At 51.4% G+C, this 16,426-nt stretch overlaps 1 protein-coding gene across 1 annotated transcript in view; it reads right to left on the bottom strand.

Annotated features, from left to right (window-relative positions):
• The window catches only part of ABAT (4-aminobutyrate aminotransferase), an 87,589-nt gene extending 86,069 nt beyond the window's left edge, over positions 1-1,520 (bottom strand). The window contains exon 1 of the mRNA XM_027043280.2: positions 1,382-1,520. The gene's annotated coding sequence lies outside the window, so the exon portion shown is untranslated. The remainder of the gene's footprint in view (positions 1-1,381) is intronic.
• Between the last annotated feature and the right edge of the window lie 14,906 nt (positions 1,521-16,426).

Here is a 16,426-nt window from a genome sequence, read left to right as displayed (position 1 = left end):
TGCCAGATAAGAGCTGGTTCCGGCCCCCCTCAAGTCACCAACACCCTGACCCTTGGCCCAACAATGGCAACATTGTCTCCGGATGGTTCCTGCAGCATCTGCCTCCTTTGGCCGAGTGCCCAGGGAGTTCCACTGAGCAGTGCCCACTGGAGCTGGAGGGAAGGGGAGCCCCAGGGAGCAAGCTGGGCCCCCCTCTTTGCATCTGACACTCCCTTCTCCAGGGAGCCTGGACTGCCTCAGGGGAGAGTATCCTGAACACTAGCGGTGGTCCTGTTGCCTTTAGGGGCCATCTCTGCTGTCAGAGTTCAGAGGGTACTAGAATGGCCCCTAGGCTCAGGATCCTGACTTTAAGGGCTTCATTCTTACTCAACATCCTCTGGTCCTATCTGTGGCCCGGGGGGGGGGGGGGTGGGGGGGGTGGGGGAGAGGGGAGGTGGGATGGAAACAGGTGGAGCAGTGAGGTGTGGGGGTACAGTCGGGGAAGGACTGGGTTCCGGAGGGGCAGGGAGAGTGGGTGGAGGGTGTTCATGAGCGGGGAGTGCTTGGAAGGGTTAGAGGGAGGTGGAGTCAGGTGGGCGACTTGGTCCAGATGGGTGGCCAGCTCCTTGTCCTGTTTCTGAGTATGAAAGGCCCTCACCTTGCATCTGTTGGAGGAAGAGGGTACCTCCCCGAAATGCTTTTACTGTGGTGGTGTCTGAGGCAACCATGTCTCCATCATGGGTGGGAAGGGGGTCATGGGTGGGGTGGAGGAGGGGGAGGGAATCCTCCACATCGGAAGGCAAATCTCAGAGTCCAGTTTGGGAAGTGGGGTACACAGGGTGGTCCCTGTTGGGTGTGAGGGGTTTCATGTGAGACATACTGAGTCTCTGCCCTCATATTTCCTGGTCTTAAGGAGGGGCTTATTTCCCAGGACATGTGGGGGGGCTTTCGTTTTCCACGGAGGGAGGGTCCTGTTATCTACGTGCTGAGAAGACCCCCACTATTCAGAAGCGAGGGTGGAACAAGAGATCCAAACTTAGTTTCCGAGGGAGGCGGAAGGTGCATCCATCTCCGAAGAGATGAGAGGGGCCCTAGATACGCGTGGAGGCTGGACCCCACTTTGGGGGGGGGGGGTGCATATTCCATTGCAAGGGGTAAACCGAGCAGGGGAATCCTACCTCTGGAGCCTGGGGCCCGGAGGAAGAGCCCTTTTCTTTTGGGAATTGGAAGCTATTTTCCTCTCTGGGAGGTGAAAGACCCTCTCCTTTTACGGGGAGGGGACCCGTGTCTCGAGAGGATGAGGGCCCCGTTTCTGGGAGAAGACGCCCCGTTTTTGCTCCCTGGGGGCAAGGCCATCTCGGTGGACGGGCCCGCCCCACGCTACCCGGCGCCTGGCCCTTACCTCCAGGCCCGGGCTCCGGTCTGCGGACTCCGGTGTGCCGGGCGCCGACTTGAGGCTCCTGCGCTCTGAGCTCCGGGTGCGTCCGGTCTCTGCCCCACTTCCCCCAGCGACTCGCGGGGTTTCCTGGCTCCGCCGAGCCGCGCTGGCCAATCAGCGCTGCCGGCCCCGGCCCTCGTTCGCGCCGCAGCCAATGAGCGCGCCCGCCACGGGCCACCGCCCCCGGGGGGGAGGGGGAAGGCAGGGCGGGGGCAGAGTCCGGCCTCCGGGGGCGGGAGAGCCGGGGGCCTGGAGGAGGGACCTCGAGGGCCGGGGAGCGAGGGTTGGGGCTGTGGAGGAGGAGGCTGAGGAACCCCACAAGGCCGGAGGGGAGCCTAGCGAATGAAGGGTGGAGGGCGGCTCCATAGGTTGATTTAACCTAGACCTTAATTACCTCCTGTCCCCTTTCCTGGGTCCTGGGGTCTGCGGGTGAGTGTAGCTGCCCCCGCGTTCTGGCTCTGGAACCCTAGATCCAGAGTCAGAATCCGTAAGATGCCCTGCTCCTCTCCGCCTCCTAGTGCAGGCGCTCAGGGCCCTCTCCATCAGCCCTCGGAGCTGCCCCTTAACACCTCACTTAACACCTCACTTAACACCTTCTGGCCCACCAGCTCTGCAAGACAGATGGCTTGTGCATGCTGGAGGCAACGCTAAGAGCACTGGACTAGAAGTCCATGGTTCTGTCTGCATGATCTAGGTCGGGCCACTCCACCGATCCGATCCTCAATTTCCTCAAGAGTAAATGAAGACAGTAGTGGTAGTACCTCCTTCATGGCTGCAAACGAGACTGTAGAGGTGGTGAAGGTGCTCTTATAAAAAATTAAAATGCCCTATCAAAGCTAGGTAATACTAATGTGTGAATGAGTAATAGCTCAGGAGCTTTCTAAAGGTATTTGGAGAGAGAATGCATTCATTCATTCAGTGGTAGAGTCAAAGACACAGAAACTGCCCATCAGAACAACATGAGATCACCAGGTGCTCACAATGATTGAATGAATGGAAATTCCAGACCCTAAAAGGCCAAGAAAGAATACGGCTTGGTTTTCCCTACTCATCCTGATCACTAATTATTTCCCTAGTCTGCAGATATCTTGCGGAAACCTGAGGTCCCTCCTTTCTGCTTTCCCGCAATCCAAGCTGCCCTGTCTCTGGTTAGGCAAGGAAGACTGTGTTCCTAGAAATTAAGGAACTAAGATAAATATAAAACAAATAACTAAGTAAATAAAAAACAACCAAAAAACCCTACCTGCCCTCTAGTATGGTCTATGACCATAGGGACCAAAAAGAAACAATAAATAAGAATCATTCAAAGGAACAGACAGAAAATTGATCCAAGGTTTTGCTGAAATTGAGAGAGCTTTGCCAATCTCTTTGGTATGTTAATCCTGCCACCTTGCTTGCAGAACTTTGTGAGGGTTATAAATCTAGCAATTTTTCCTTAAAACTTAAGCCATGCAGATAATCCTCTTTATTGCCCGTAACTCACCCAAAGAAATAAAATGGTTAATAAACATGGGAGGAAATAAAGTTTGTCAAAGAAAGGCAAGATAAAGAGACAGAAAAATTCCATCTACCAAAATGGCCTAACTTTCATCATTATAACTACTATTATTTGTGGGGGTTTCAAAGAAGTAGACAATTTCATGAATTGCTGATGGGACTATAAATGATCAAAGCCTTCCTGGGGAGAAACTGGGTATTCCTATTAAAAACATTTTTCAAATGGGCTTACTCTTTGACCAGGAAATTAAGCCTCCATGAATTTATCTTAAACAGTGAATGGTACAAAGGCTTAGTGATAAAGTGGTTTACTATCATTTTGTTTATTGTGGCAAAAAACTGGAAACAAATGTACAACCATAGAGACTCTAAAGGGACACTCTATCTGTTTCATGAACAGAATACCTCCAATAAAACATAAGTATTGAGTATTTGAATGGCATGAAAATGTCCTCTCAAAATATTAAGTGAACAAAGATATTCAAACAAATATTCAACAAAGATATTGTCCTGTATTTGTTAAGACTATAGAGATAGATGTGGAGAGATCAGTGCTATCTAACAGAACTTTCTGCTTTGGGTGGAAATGTTCTGTATCTGTGCTGTCCAATATGGTAGCCACTAGCCAGACATAGGTATTGAAGAATTCACATGTGCTGTTTGACAGAGAAACTGAAATTGAAATTTTATCTAATTTTTGTTTCAGGTCAAATAGTCATATGCAGCTACTGGCTATCACATTGGAGAGCATCAATATAGATAGAGAGGTAGAAAAATAAATGCCCATTAGCATAAATAGTTATAGCTGTATGTTGAAATTATGGATGATTCTAATTTTACTTTATTTGCATGTTGCTAACTTATAATTGTTTTATAACAAATATCTATTACTCCTACACTAAGAAAAAAATATTTAAAATGAAAAACAAAAAAGCAAAGGTTTAAGCCCAATGTAGCCTAGCCCACCATGTTTTGTATGACCTGCAGGCTATGATATAAAATTGGTTTTATGTTTTATTTTATTTATATATTTTTTAAATGTTTATTTATTTTGAGAGAGAGCGAGAGACAGTACATGTGTGAGCCAGGGAGGGCAGAGACAGCGAGAATGGATCTCAAGCAGGCTCCACACTCAATGCAGAGCCCAACATGGGGCTCGATCCCATGACTGTGAGATCATGACCTGAGCTGAAAACAAGAGTCAGATGCTTAACCGACTGAGCCACCCAGGCGCCCCGGGTTTTATATTTTAAACAGTGGAAGCAATCAAAAGAAAAATGATATTTTCTTTCACATGCAAATGACATGAAATTGAAATCTCACTGTGCATAAATAAAGTTTTATTGGAACACAGTGATACCCCCCTCACCTATGCATCATCTATGGGTGCCTTTGTGCTATGGCAGAGCTGAGTAGTTCTGACAGAGACCGCACAGCTTGCAAAGCCAAAAATATTTACCGCCTGGCCCTTTTTTAGAAAAAGTTTGCCAAACCCGGGTCTAAGATGATTGCAGGAAACAAACATTCACAGCATCCACTGTGGGTTAGGCCTTGGTACTGAGTGTTCAGGAGGAGCTGAGCTGCTTCTGGTTGAGGAGGGCTGTGAGAGGGATATTTATGGCCAGGTGCTTTGCAAGCTGATTCTCAAGTAGCTTCATTGTGATACTTGTGAAGGAAACTGTCAGCACGTGAAGGCCCTTCTCACATTAGCTTCCCTTGCATTTTCCACAGCCCCATGCTGCGGGCGTCTTCCAGGGGTTGCTGAGAATGTTTTCCAGAGGCTGGCTGAGGCCCAGGATGAGCTCCTCAGAAAAGCATCTCTGAGGAGGGAAATGAGGGCAATGGGGCACGAAGCTCTCAAGGCACCAGCAGTCTGAGCAGGAAAGGCCCTTAGAGATCAGCCACCCATTGTACAGAGGGGGAAAATGAGGTCCAGAGACAAGGATGAACCTTCCTGGAGCCAGACTAGAATATCTGCCTTATTTCTCAGGTCTGTGCTTTCCACCGTCCCTGCTCACAAAATAGTATAGGGATATCACAGAGGGCATTTGGGTGCGAGGAAAAGGGGACCAACCCGGGACTTAGTGGGAAATTCCATTTCTACCTCCCAATGGTCGTGTGATGTTGGGAGAAGTCATTTACCCCTTCTCAGACTCTGTGTTCCCATTTGTGAACTGAACAATTAAAGCAACTACCACAGCATCCACATGTGAAAGAAGACAGTTGGACCCTTATCGCACACCGTACACAAAAATTAACTCACGATGGATCAAAGAACTAAATATAAGCCCTAAAACCACAAAACTCTTAGAAGAAAACACAGAGGTAAATCTTCATGACTTAGGGTTTGGCAATGGCTTCTTAAATATGACATCAAAGGCATAAGGAAAAAAGAAAAGAAAAAAATAGATAAATTAGGATTCATCAAACTCAAAGGCTTTTGTGCATCAAAGAACATGATCGAGAGAGTGAGAAGACAGTCCACAGAGAGAGAAAACATTTGCAAATAATATATCAGAAAAGAGTCTAGGATCCAGAGTATATAAAGAGTTCCTACAACCCAACAACCAAAAGGCAAACAACCTGATTCAAAAAATGGGCAAAGGACTTGAATGGACATTTCTGCAAAGAAGACATACAGATGGCTGATAAGCACATGAAAAGATGCTTATCATCATCAGTCATTAGGGAAAAGCTGATCAAAACCACACTGAGGCACCACCGCGCAGTCCCTAAGATGGCCGTAATAATAAAACGGAAAATGACAAGTGTTGGCAAGGGTGTGGAGACACTGGAACTCTCACACACTGCTGGTAGGAATGTAAAATGGTGCAGCCACTGTGAAAAACAGTCCGTCAGCTCCCAGTAAGTCAAACATAGCCACCATATGACCCAGCAATTGCAATGCCAGGTCGATATCAAAAAAAAATTGAAGACAGGTTTTCAAACAAAAGCTTGTAAATGAATGTTCATAGCAACACTGCTTACAGTGGCCAAAATGTGGAAGCAAACCAAATGTCCATCAACTGATGAATGGATGGCCAAATTGTGGTATGTCCATACAGTGGAGTATTACTGAGTCGTACAAAGGAATGAAATACTGGCATATGACAGACACAATGTGGGTGAATCCTGTAAACAAAAGACCACGCACTGTATGGGTCCATTTATAAGAAGTATCCAGAATAGGGAAAGCCACAGAGACAGAAAGCAGATGAGTGGTTTCCAGCAGCTGGGGGTGGAAAAAGTGGGGAGTGACCGCTTAATAGGTATGGGGTTTCTATTTGGGATACTGACAATGTTCTGGAACTAGATGGGGGTGATGGTTGCACAGCATTGTGAATGTGTTGCATGCCACTGAACTATTCACTCTAAAATGGTAAATGTGTTATGTGTATTTTGCCGCAAGAAGAAAAAGGTACGTAGCACAGTAGGTCACCCTTTGGGGTAAATGATAGGTGTTCATTCCTGGTCCCTGGTGGATACCCACACACCGGAAGCTGTTGTTATTACCGGCTTCACCAAGCAACTCGCCCAATTGTGCGAGGCTGGCCCAGAGCTCACTCATTCCCTCCTTTAGTAATTTATCTGTTCTTTCATTTAGTCAGTCAACAAACACGCATTTAGCATCTACTCTGTGCCAGGCCCTGAGCTGTTCTAGGCATTGGGGGTTTGAGGTCCCGTCTCCACGGAGCTTCCATTCTGGTGCTGGGAGACAGAGCATAAAAGAGGCAAACATGAACTAAGGAAACAAATTTTTAACAATAAGTGGTTTGAGAGACACCAAGTCCCTCAGAGCGAGGACATCAGCCATGATGGCCAGGGTGGGGGGGTGGGGTCACCTGGAAGGATGTGACATGTGTGCAGAGGCCTGAATGCTAAGAGGGGGCCTGGGTGGGATTTCCCTGCACTCATTCCCATGCACCTGTCTCCTCAAAGACCCAGGGGCTGCCTCTGGCTTTCCTTTACCGGCCAGCCCCCAGCCCCGACCCCATAAGGTGGGTGTGCCACACCCAGCTGCTGCATCTGACACATCACAGATGTGTCACAGCTTTATTCTGCTGTCATTACAATGACTGGGCCCTTCAGAGCTGCCAGTTCCCAAGAAACACAGTGGTGAGATTCTCCTTCTAGCTCAGGACACGCTGAAGTGAGAGGGGAATGGTGTTGTCCCCCCAGTGCCACTCCCATTCCCTGGAGGGCTTCCCGGAGGCAGCCCCTAACCACAAACAGTTCTCCTGCTCAAAACATCACTGGTGCTAAGGTTGAGAAACCCCGTGTTGGAAAACATGTATGTAGTTTCAACACTATGCACGGTGCTCAGTACATTCTAGGTCCCCTCCTCCTGTGGCTGGAGGTGCACTCACACTCACCCCAATTCTTCTTGCTTGTACATGGGAGGGCATTGCAGGGCACCAGACAGAGGAATGAGGCTCCCCTACTCATCTCTACTGCTGGAGAAAATAACTAAGCATTTATGTCTCATCTGAGATCTTTGAGGACTTGGTTAGCATGTCTGACATCTATGGCATTTCTGAGATCTCTGAGGACACTACTTGGCACACAGCAGGTGCTCTATTAATACTGATCCGTTCCACTGCATGCAAAGGACAGTGTCAAGCAGGATGCTGAGGGAAGGTGCTGACTCCTCTCACCCCTCCCTGGGGGAGCTCTTGGCCCCCAGGAGCTGTCCATCAACTCCCTGCTGAAACCTCACCAAACTGAGATCAAACTCTTTCTCCAGGGCCAGCAGATCCAAAGTCCTTACACCTCCCCATCCTTCCCTCTCCTCCCTAGAGACAACCGAAGACGAAAATCAGGAGACAGAGCCTTAGGGCCGTTATTTCCTCAAACTCTGGAGATCGCAGCTGTGACAATGAAGAATCCCATAAGATGAGGCTGTATTGCTGGCCGGCCCGGGCTCTCGTGCGTGTGAAACAGGAGAAAGGTCCCTGCAGCATGCAGCAGAGCGGGAGGCTCGCAGTGAGTCCTCCACAAAGATTAGCTATTGTCATGAACGTTATCAGAATCATCACTCCCATAGTTTGGGTCCCTCCAGAAACAGACCCTGACACAAGGACAGAAGTGACCCAGGCGATGCCAGTAGGGGTGGGCTAGTCAAACAGGAAAGGAAGAGTAGGTAATGATGCGATCACAGGGACAGCTGGGGTGGCATTCCACTGGGGAGTGCTGGGGGCTGGCTGGGTAGGACATTCACTTCAGAGTTACCCCACTAAAGGGCTAGGGCCCGGGGCATTCACGCACCAACGACTACCAGTCACTGGTCGAAGACTGCCCGCCCAGGGTGTCAACTCCCCAGCGCTTCTGGCTCGCCCCTTTTGGGTTGGGCAGGCTGAGGTGGCTGTGGAGAGCCTTTGGGGTGAGTCTCAGGCAGTGACGGTTAGGAGGCAGGCGAGCATGCAAAGAAGTAGAGAATGCTGGGCCAGGTCATCGGCAGGGGGCTGCTCCCACCACCCCCATCACCAACGTTGCCGGTTGACCACGGCTAGGGTCTGTTTCTTACTTTTTTTCCCCTTTAAAATGACTTCAGAACAGGTTCACAGCAAAATTGAGGAAAAGATAGAAAGATTTCCCATGCACCCATCCCCTGACCCCACACATGCACAGCCTCCCCATCAACATCCCCACCAGAGGGGATGTTTGTTACAACTGACAAACCTGCACGGACACATCAACACCCAACGTCTGTACTGTCCACGGGAGTTCACTTCTGGTGCTGCACACTCGCAGGTTTGGACAGATGTATAGTGACACGTGTCCATCATTACAGTGTCATACGGACTTGTTTCGCTGCCCCCAAATCCCCTGTGCTCTGCTGGCTCGCCCTCTCTCCCCTTAACACCCTGAAACCACTGATCTTTTTACTGTCTCTGTAGCTCTGCCTTTTCTGGAATCATCCAGTACGTAGCTTTTTCAGATTGGCTTCTTTCACTTCGCAATATGCATTTAAAGTCTCTTGCATGGCTTGTTATGGCTGGGTCGCTCATTCTTTTTTAAGCACCGAATAATATTCCAGGGTGTGGATATGCCACAGCTTGTCTATCCATCCACCCAGTGAGGGACATGTTGCTTGCTTCCAACTTTCGGCAATTACGAATAGAGTTGCTGTGGGGTGCCTGCCTGGAGGCACCCCAATGCTCAGTTGCGTGTGACTCTTGAAATCGGGGTTGTGAGTTAGAGCTCCATGTTGGGGGTAGAGATTACTTAAAAATAAACTCTTTAAAAAACGAGAGAGAGACAACAGAAGGGTGCCCGGGTGGCTCAGTTAGTCAGGTAAGCGTCTGACTCCTGATTTCAGTTCGGGTCGTGATTTCACGGTTCCTGAGATCGACGTCCACGTTGAGCTCCGTGCTGAAAGTGAGAAGCTTGCTGGGAGTTCTCTCTCGCCCTCTCTCTGCCACCCCTCTCTAAAAACAAGAGAGAGAGAGAGAGAGAGATTGGAGCTGCTATAAACATCTGTATGCAGATCTTGTGTGGACGTCAGTTTCCAACTCATTCGGGTGAATACCAAGGGGTGTCGTTGCTGGGTCATCGTATGGCCCAAGTATGTTCAGTGCTGTAAGAAACTGCCGGACTGTTCCACAGGGGCCGAGGCATTCTGCGTTTCCACCAGCAGTGAACAAGGGTTCCCGTTGCGGCACATTCAGAATTTGGTGCTGTCAGCGTTCCAGATTTGGGGGGAGTTTTCTCCTCTTCCTCCCTTCCCTCCTCCTCTAGCACCATCATCTTTGGCCGCTGCTAAGGTTTTAAAACGCCATTCTCCTGCGCTCTTGCAGCCTGTGCTCACCTTTTTCATGGCATTCACAAGCCCATTCATTCAGTCGCTGGGCCGCGACTTGACGAGCGGATTCAAGTTCTCATTCACTCCTCTGTTCCCTCGCAGTCTATTCTCCCACACCTACCAAAACTGTTGGCCGAAAGCTTACTCCGTGTCAGGGACTGGGCTGTTAAATGATCTATACCAGGGGGTGTCTCCTCTGGCCAGTGAGCTCCTCGGGGACGGGTCCTTGGCCTGACTCATCATCTATGGGCAGGGGGGCGTCGGGGGGGGGGGGGCAGGCACAGCACCCAGCGCAGAGCAGGACTCAGTATGTGCTTAGCTGACACAAATTAGAGAACACAGTCTCCTTTTATTTTTCTGTCTTTCCAAACTGAACACCCCGCAAAGATACCAGGCTTTGTGGGAACTAAACAGTTGCTTAACTGATATTTAAAAGGCCCTTCCCACCAGAAAAGGCTTCCTGAGAACGAATCCCGGGCCCCCTGGGAGTTTGCAGGCCTGGAGTCCATGCAAATGCTCAGTCTCCTGCTGAATTCGGAGGCGGTAGATGGAGTTGCTTTGCCAGAAGGTACCAGGCCCTGGAGCCAGCTCCCGGGAGCAGCTCCGGAGGTGAACTCCAGTCCGAGACCCACCGCTGCCCCTCAGCCCTGTGACTTTGGGCCTGTCTCCGACCCTCTCTGACCTTGGCTTTCTAAAGGCAGATGGTAGCGTCCCCTTGCTGGTTGCTGAGGGGACTGAAAGTGGTGGCTGGTGCTCAGAGCTTGGGACATCAATGCTCACTCCTCGTCCTCCTTATGAGGACCACTGCATCGAAGCCGCGTTCTTTGAAATCCCCTCCGCTGGCCTCTGGACCCCAGGGAGGTGACAGCCCTCCCCCCCCCCCACGCCACTTCCCTGTGTGTCACCAAGGCCTGACATCTGTGGTGCTGGTCCTGAGCCGGAGTGCACGCGCTCTCGGCTGCCTTGGCCAGTCCTCATGTCTGGGACAGAGCACAGTGAGCTGAGCTGGCTGTGCCGTGTGCACAGAGACCGCTGGTGTCTGGACTGGTTAGAGGCTATACTGGAAGCCGCCCGGCCAGCCTCGGGTCAAACCCACGTGAGCTCCCAGCCAGACTGTTGCTCACAGGCTGTGGGACCCCTGGGGGCCCCTACTCCTCTCTGACTCTTGTTTCCTTGCCCTGAAGAACAGGGTGATCCCGCAAGGGGCATTGGCCCAACGGAGGAGCGTTGACAGTTGGGTGTCTCCCTGACTTCCTGAGCAACTCCCCTGACTCAGGGAGTTCGGCTGTCACAACTGGGAGGAGGAGGGAGCCAGTCGAGCATCTAGCAGGTGGAGCCAGGGACGCTGGGGAGACATCTGGAGTGCACAGGACAGCCCCACCATCAAGGGTAGTGGACCCCAGATGTCAAGAGTGCTGAGGTCGCGAGGCGCCCTCCAGCTCCTCCAGTGCGACAAGTGAAACCCACAAGGGCCCAAATCACCCAGTGGCTGTTGGCACATTTCAACCTCTCAATTGAGTTGAGTCTCAGTTTCTTTATCTGCACAGTGGGGGTGAGAACCACAGCGGGGCCGTGGAGAGCTTTAAGAGAGAGAGAGCCTGTAAAGCGTCCGTCCTGCCCAGGGCTGTACAAACAGCTGGGAAAACAGCAGTGGGAGGAACCCCACCCCACCTCTGGAGTCTCGTTCTGATTCTTCCCCTGGGAGGCCGCCCTCCCCTCCCCGCCGGAACAGCCAGGTGTGGGTTGTCGTGGAAACCTTTCAGAGATGGTGCACTCAAGAGTTTGATTTTTTTTTTTCTCCTCAAAATAACCCATGCTGTCAGTCAAGTAACACTGAGGCGCAGTGGTGTGGCAAGTGAGATCATTTTTGCCGTTAGCCGCTGAGCATGGCGCCTGGCTGGGGAGGTTCCGCCCCTTGCAACAGGCTGTTAATAGCAATGCAGCAGCGAGTAATTAAGAATAGTACCTCCCCCCACCCCCAAGCCAGCTCACGTACCAGGTCCTTCACAGGCACATCAAGTACGACCTTGACAGTAAGTACCACTAGCGTGCCCATTTCACAGACAGGGATGCAGAGGCACCGAGCTTTAGTGCCTCTCAGAGGCCCTCACTGAGAGGGGGTGTAGGGGGAAGGCTCAGTTCCTTTAGTCCGTGGCCCCAGCATCCAAACTATCGGCCCCAGGCTGTCTTCTTAGCTTTGAAGCTGGAAACACCACTACCTGCCCCTGGAGCCCATTTCTGAGCTCGGTCCTTCCCCATCCAGACACTCCTGCCCCAAAGACATGTTCCTTCCTGGCTCCAAAACTGTCGCTTCGTAAAGCGTAAGGCAGAATTGGGTCTCAGCTCCAGTACATCAAACCCTTCCATCTACCCCAGGACAATGGCACAGCATAGCCTCCAATCCACTCCACTCTTCCTTGTCTTCAAGCAATCCCTACTCTGGGCAGGAAGCAATAGAAAGAATGCTGATTACAGCCTCGTGCAGACTTGGGTATAGACCCCTCCCTCGTTACTTCCTAGTCCTGTGGCCTTGGACAGGCCACGTATGCTTTTGAGCCTCAGCTGACCCACCTCTAAAATGGGTTCAGGGTTGGTATACTGATAGATGAGATCAATGTAAATGCCTAATAAAAACGTGGGTTTGATCTGAATTAGGTGTGGGGTTAGCTGGGTACTGGGAGGCAATCAGAGCCAACATGTATGATATGCAGCAGGTTACTTAGGGTCCCCCAAGAGTCGCTGGGGACCCGTGCTTTGGAGCAGCTGCCAGTGGCTTAAGGGGACTGATGACTGTCCTGAATTCCTTGGCCCGGGGGTGGGGGGTTGGGGGGTGGGTAATAGGTTCCTGCTGTCAATTCATGAGGCTGGGGCGCCACCTCGTGGCGAGGGTCCTCCATGGAGCCGGCCCTGAGGTGAAGTGCCCCACGGGGCCAACGTCCTCAAACCTTGCAACCCCCAGGAGAAAATGACCCCTAGGCCCCTTCGGTGGACAGGAAACCAAGAGCACGCTCGCCTATCTTCACCATTGGCTGCCCCGAGCAAGGACCCTGCAAACTGTGTTTCTGCTCAGTTCGTTCATTCACTCATCCGCTCATTCACTTGGCAGGGCGGGCTCATTCCTCAGGATTTACCTCCCATCTTGGGCCCCCTCCCCTGCCCCTGGTGGATGCTCCCCTGGCCCCAGGACGGCTTTACTTTTCTTCACAGCCCTTATCAGCCCTGTCCAGGTTATAACGCCGAAACCACTAAAACATAATTCTTTTGAAACCGATAGCACGTGTCAGTCTTACGTGATTCACCAATGAGGGACAATGCAGGATGACAAAGCTGGTTCAAAAGGGAACACGAGATACAGGGCTGTGTACCCTCCCCAGGGAAAAGCGACAAGCTGAACTCGCCATAGTAGACACAAACTTGGTTTGTGTCCTGCGGGGCAAGACCACTGTCCCCCCGGGGGTTCTCTTCCTGCTGGACAGAAGAGACGTCATCATGTGGCTTCAGGTTTACAGAACTGCAAAATGCTTGCGCTCAGACCAGTCGGGTACATGAACGCGCTTTTGCAAATGCTGCAGCGTGCAGCCCCCTTCTGGCCTTACTTCTGGTTTTTGGATCACTGTTCTTCCCAAGATGTGATGCATGCTATGTATTTATTTGTACTTTTTGCCTGTTGTCTCATCTAGCATTGGACTCCAGGAGGGCACGGATGTGAGATGTCTTGGTCCCTGCTGCTTCCCAGGCAATCTGGTCAACATCCAGCATGGGGAAAGTGGTGGACAAATATCTACGCAATGACCAGGTATGTTAGGCTGGGGGATGACTCCAGTCCTGTCCCCATGGAGCTCACCATCTATGAGGGAGACATGCAGGGAAACAGACAGTTATCACACCAAGTTTTAAAAGGGTCGTATTGTAGAAGGCTCAGGGGCCGTGTACACCTGGGGAAGGCTTTCTGGAAGAAGAAACTAAGGACAGGAACTGGGTGAGAGGAGTTTCAGAGGGTGAGGGCTGCTAAGAGCATGGTGCATTCTGGGAGGAGGAGGGAATTCAATATGGCAGACAGGATGGGGCTGGAAAGGTAGGCGGAGACTAGACCTTGAGGGTCTGGTGGGCTTTGCAAAGGGGTTTGGGTTTTATGCAATGACCTCTCATGGCAGTTGCAGCACAGCCTTAGCACCCACGACTGGTATCCGGCCTGAGAAGCAAGTCTCCAAATTCACAAGGACGTTAGATGTTCACAGCAGGAAGATTTTCCATCACATTTAAATGCTGAAGAATAAATATTTTTCAGAAGTCTCATCATCTGCTCACTATGCCCTTCTGGTCAATCTGCCCTTGGTGGAGGGGGCAGGGGTGGGTCTTCAGAAGCCGCAGTCATCAACTCAGAATGTTGGGTGTCACCCCCAGCCCTTCTTCTTCCTGTGCCCACACCTTCCTTTCATCCCATCGCTTTTTTTTCCCATCAATCAGGAAATCACACGACTGAAGGCCAGACCGGGCTGGTGAGAAGGAGGGTCTGTGTGGCGACCAAGAGCAGGGCTGTGCGCTTTTCATCACCGAGGCCAGAGTCTGTGGCAGCAGCCCTGTCCCGACTTCGCATGTGACACGGCCCTTGGTGGCTTCAACAGAGGGCTGAAAGGCACAAAACCACCAGACCGATATCAGTCTCTTGGGAGAGAGCTGTGACATCCCTTAAGAGGTCACGGATTTAAAGGCCACCAGCTGGCTGCCCCACGCTGCTGGGCAGCATCACTAGCCCACGTCGTGAGAGCAGATCCCCGCTGATTCCTGCTTTGGGACGCTGCACTGAGCTGCCACATGAGAAACAGCACAACCTGGAAGGTCTCTCTGGTTCGAGCCGGGATCCAGGGCTGCAAGCCTCGCTGCTTCCAGTGTCTGTGCCGCAGCTGTTCGCTGGGCACGTGTACTGGCCACCTGGCGGAGGTGGGTTCCAACTGACAGTTACTCCCAAGCCGCCTAGGTGTCAACCTAACTGAGTTAGCTTTCTGGGAGGACCCAGGCAGGAAGTGCCGCGCGCCCGGAAGCGCCATCCCCCTGGGAGGACCACGCACACAGCTGTTCTGCCCCTGCACTCGCGGGTGGGCACAGACGGCTGCGAGAGCTGAAAGCCAAGGTGTATGTAGGTCACCTTGACACACGGATGGCGAGACGGGTCTCCTACTGACGTTGCACATCAGCGTCACTGCCCGCCAACTTACGGCTCCCTGAGTCTAGGCCACCCCGTGGGCGGGGGTCTCACTGCAAACAGGATTCTTTTTACTCTGTATGCAGAACTTGGTCTCTGAGGTCGCTTCCCCAGGAAGCACGTCTCCCCCTGCTGGCAACCCATGGCATGTCTTGTTGGACGTGGGGTCAGCGGTGCGGAGGATGGCTTGCCTGTTCCTCTGAGGGCCTTCCAGGTCCCCAAGGTGACCCTCGTGTGTAATGCAGAGCCCGGATTTAAGGCAGGCCTGTTCCACGTGACTTTTCACATTTGCTCCTTGCCCAGCTACTGCCTCAGGATACAGGGACAAAGAGGGTCCTCTCTGTACCAGAGAGAGGTACGGATTGCTCACAAAGATTTCTCTAGCAGGCGGTGATGCCAGGCCACAGTGTACAAGCTGAAAATGCTCCCAAACCAAACAACTGTATTGCATCTACTGAAGACTCCCTTGGTATATCTTACGTGGATTATCTAATACAATTTTCACAGTAACTCTGTGAAGACAGGAGTCTTACCATTTCACAGATGAGGAAACTGAGGTTCAGAGAGGCTAGGCCACTCGTCCAAGGTTGTCTGGCTGGTCTGGGGGGAAGAGCCAGGATCAGAACCTGGGTCTGCCCAGCCCGAGTTTGTGCTCCTAACCAGGAATGGCGTGTCCCAGCCCCGCTCCCCACAGTGGTGGCTGGACCAGCGGTACCAGGGTCACCTGGTGGCTCGCTAAGGTCCAGGAGGATTCGAGTCAGAATCTGCATGTTGGCAAAATCCCAGGTGACTTGTGTACACAGTACTTTGAGAACCGAGGGGGCCACGTTTGTTAGTTTTAGCAAATCTTTTCCGTGCAGGCTTGAACAACCAAGTCCCCACCCTGGGGCCGTATATTCTCTGGAAATGTTAGAATGTGCAAAATAAATAGATAAGTAAACAAACAAACAGACAACTCCAAAGGTCTATCTAGATTACTTCCCTAGCAGAACATCTCGATGTTTTCATGATTCTGAAATATTGCTGCCAAACAAGCTCTTAGAGGTTCAAGCAAAGCTATAAAAACAGGGTGAGAAGGGTGAATTTTGACTCCGAGAAGTGAAAATCTGACGATGCTTTGAATTATAGCCGATCAAGATTAATTCCAGGCCCCACTTAGAGGAAGCTTTCAGGCGGAGTGCTTTCTCGCCCTAATGTGCCAGGTGAAAGGAGCGATGACTCTATTGCTTTGTGCCACTTACATTTATGGGCTTGTCCCCACAAGGGCTGGGAAAACGTCAGTTAGGGCTGACACGGGGCCAGCTGGGGGCTCGGTCTCATGGGGCTCTGTTTTGAGGACTCATTATTCACATATCCTGTTGTGATTTGTGACTCTGTTTAATTACGGCAATTTTATCAGGGAGGGTTTTGTGTCGGAACCTCGGGAAATGGGAAGAGCTCAAAGGCTATACATCTTGAACCGCTCACCGTGCACAAACCACCGGGGTCTTGTCAAGGAGCAGAATCC

Source organism: Acinonyx jubatus, chromosome E3, assembly GCF_027475565.1.
Source record: "Acinonyx jubatus isolate Ajub_Pintada_27869175 chromosome E3, VMU_Ajub_asm_v1.0, whole genome shotgun sequence".
Taxonomy (NCBI): domain Eukaryota; kingdom Metazoa; phylum Chordata; class Mammalia; order Carnivora; family Felidae; genus Acinonyx; species Acinonyx jubatus.
Note: the sequence above shows the minus strand (reverse complement) of the source record. Positions and strands in the feature narration are given on the sequence as shown.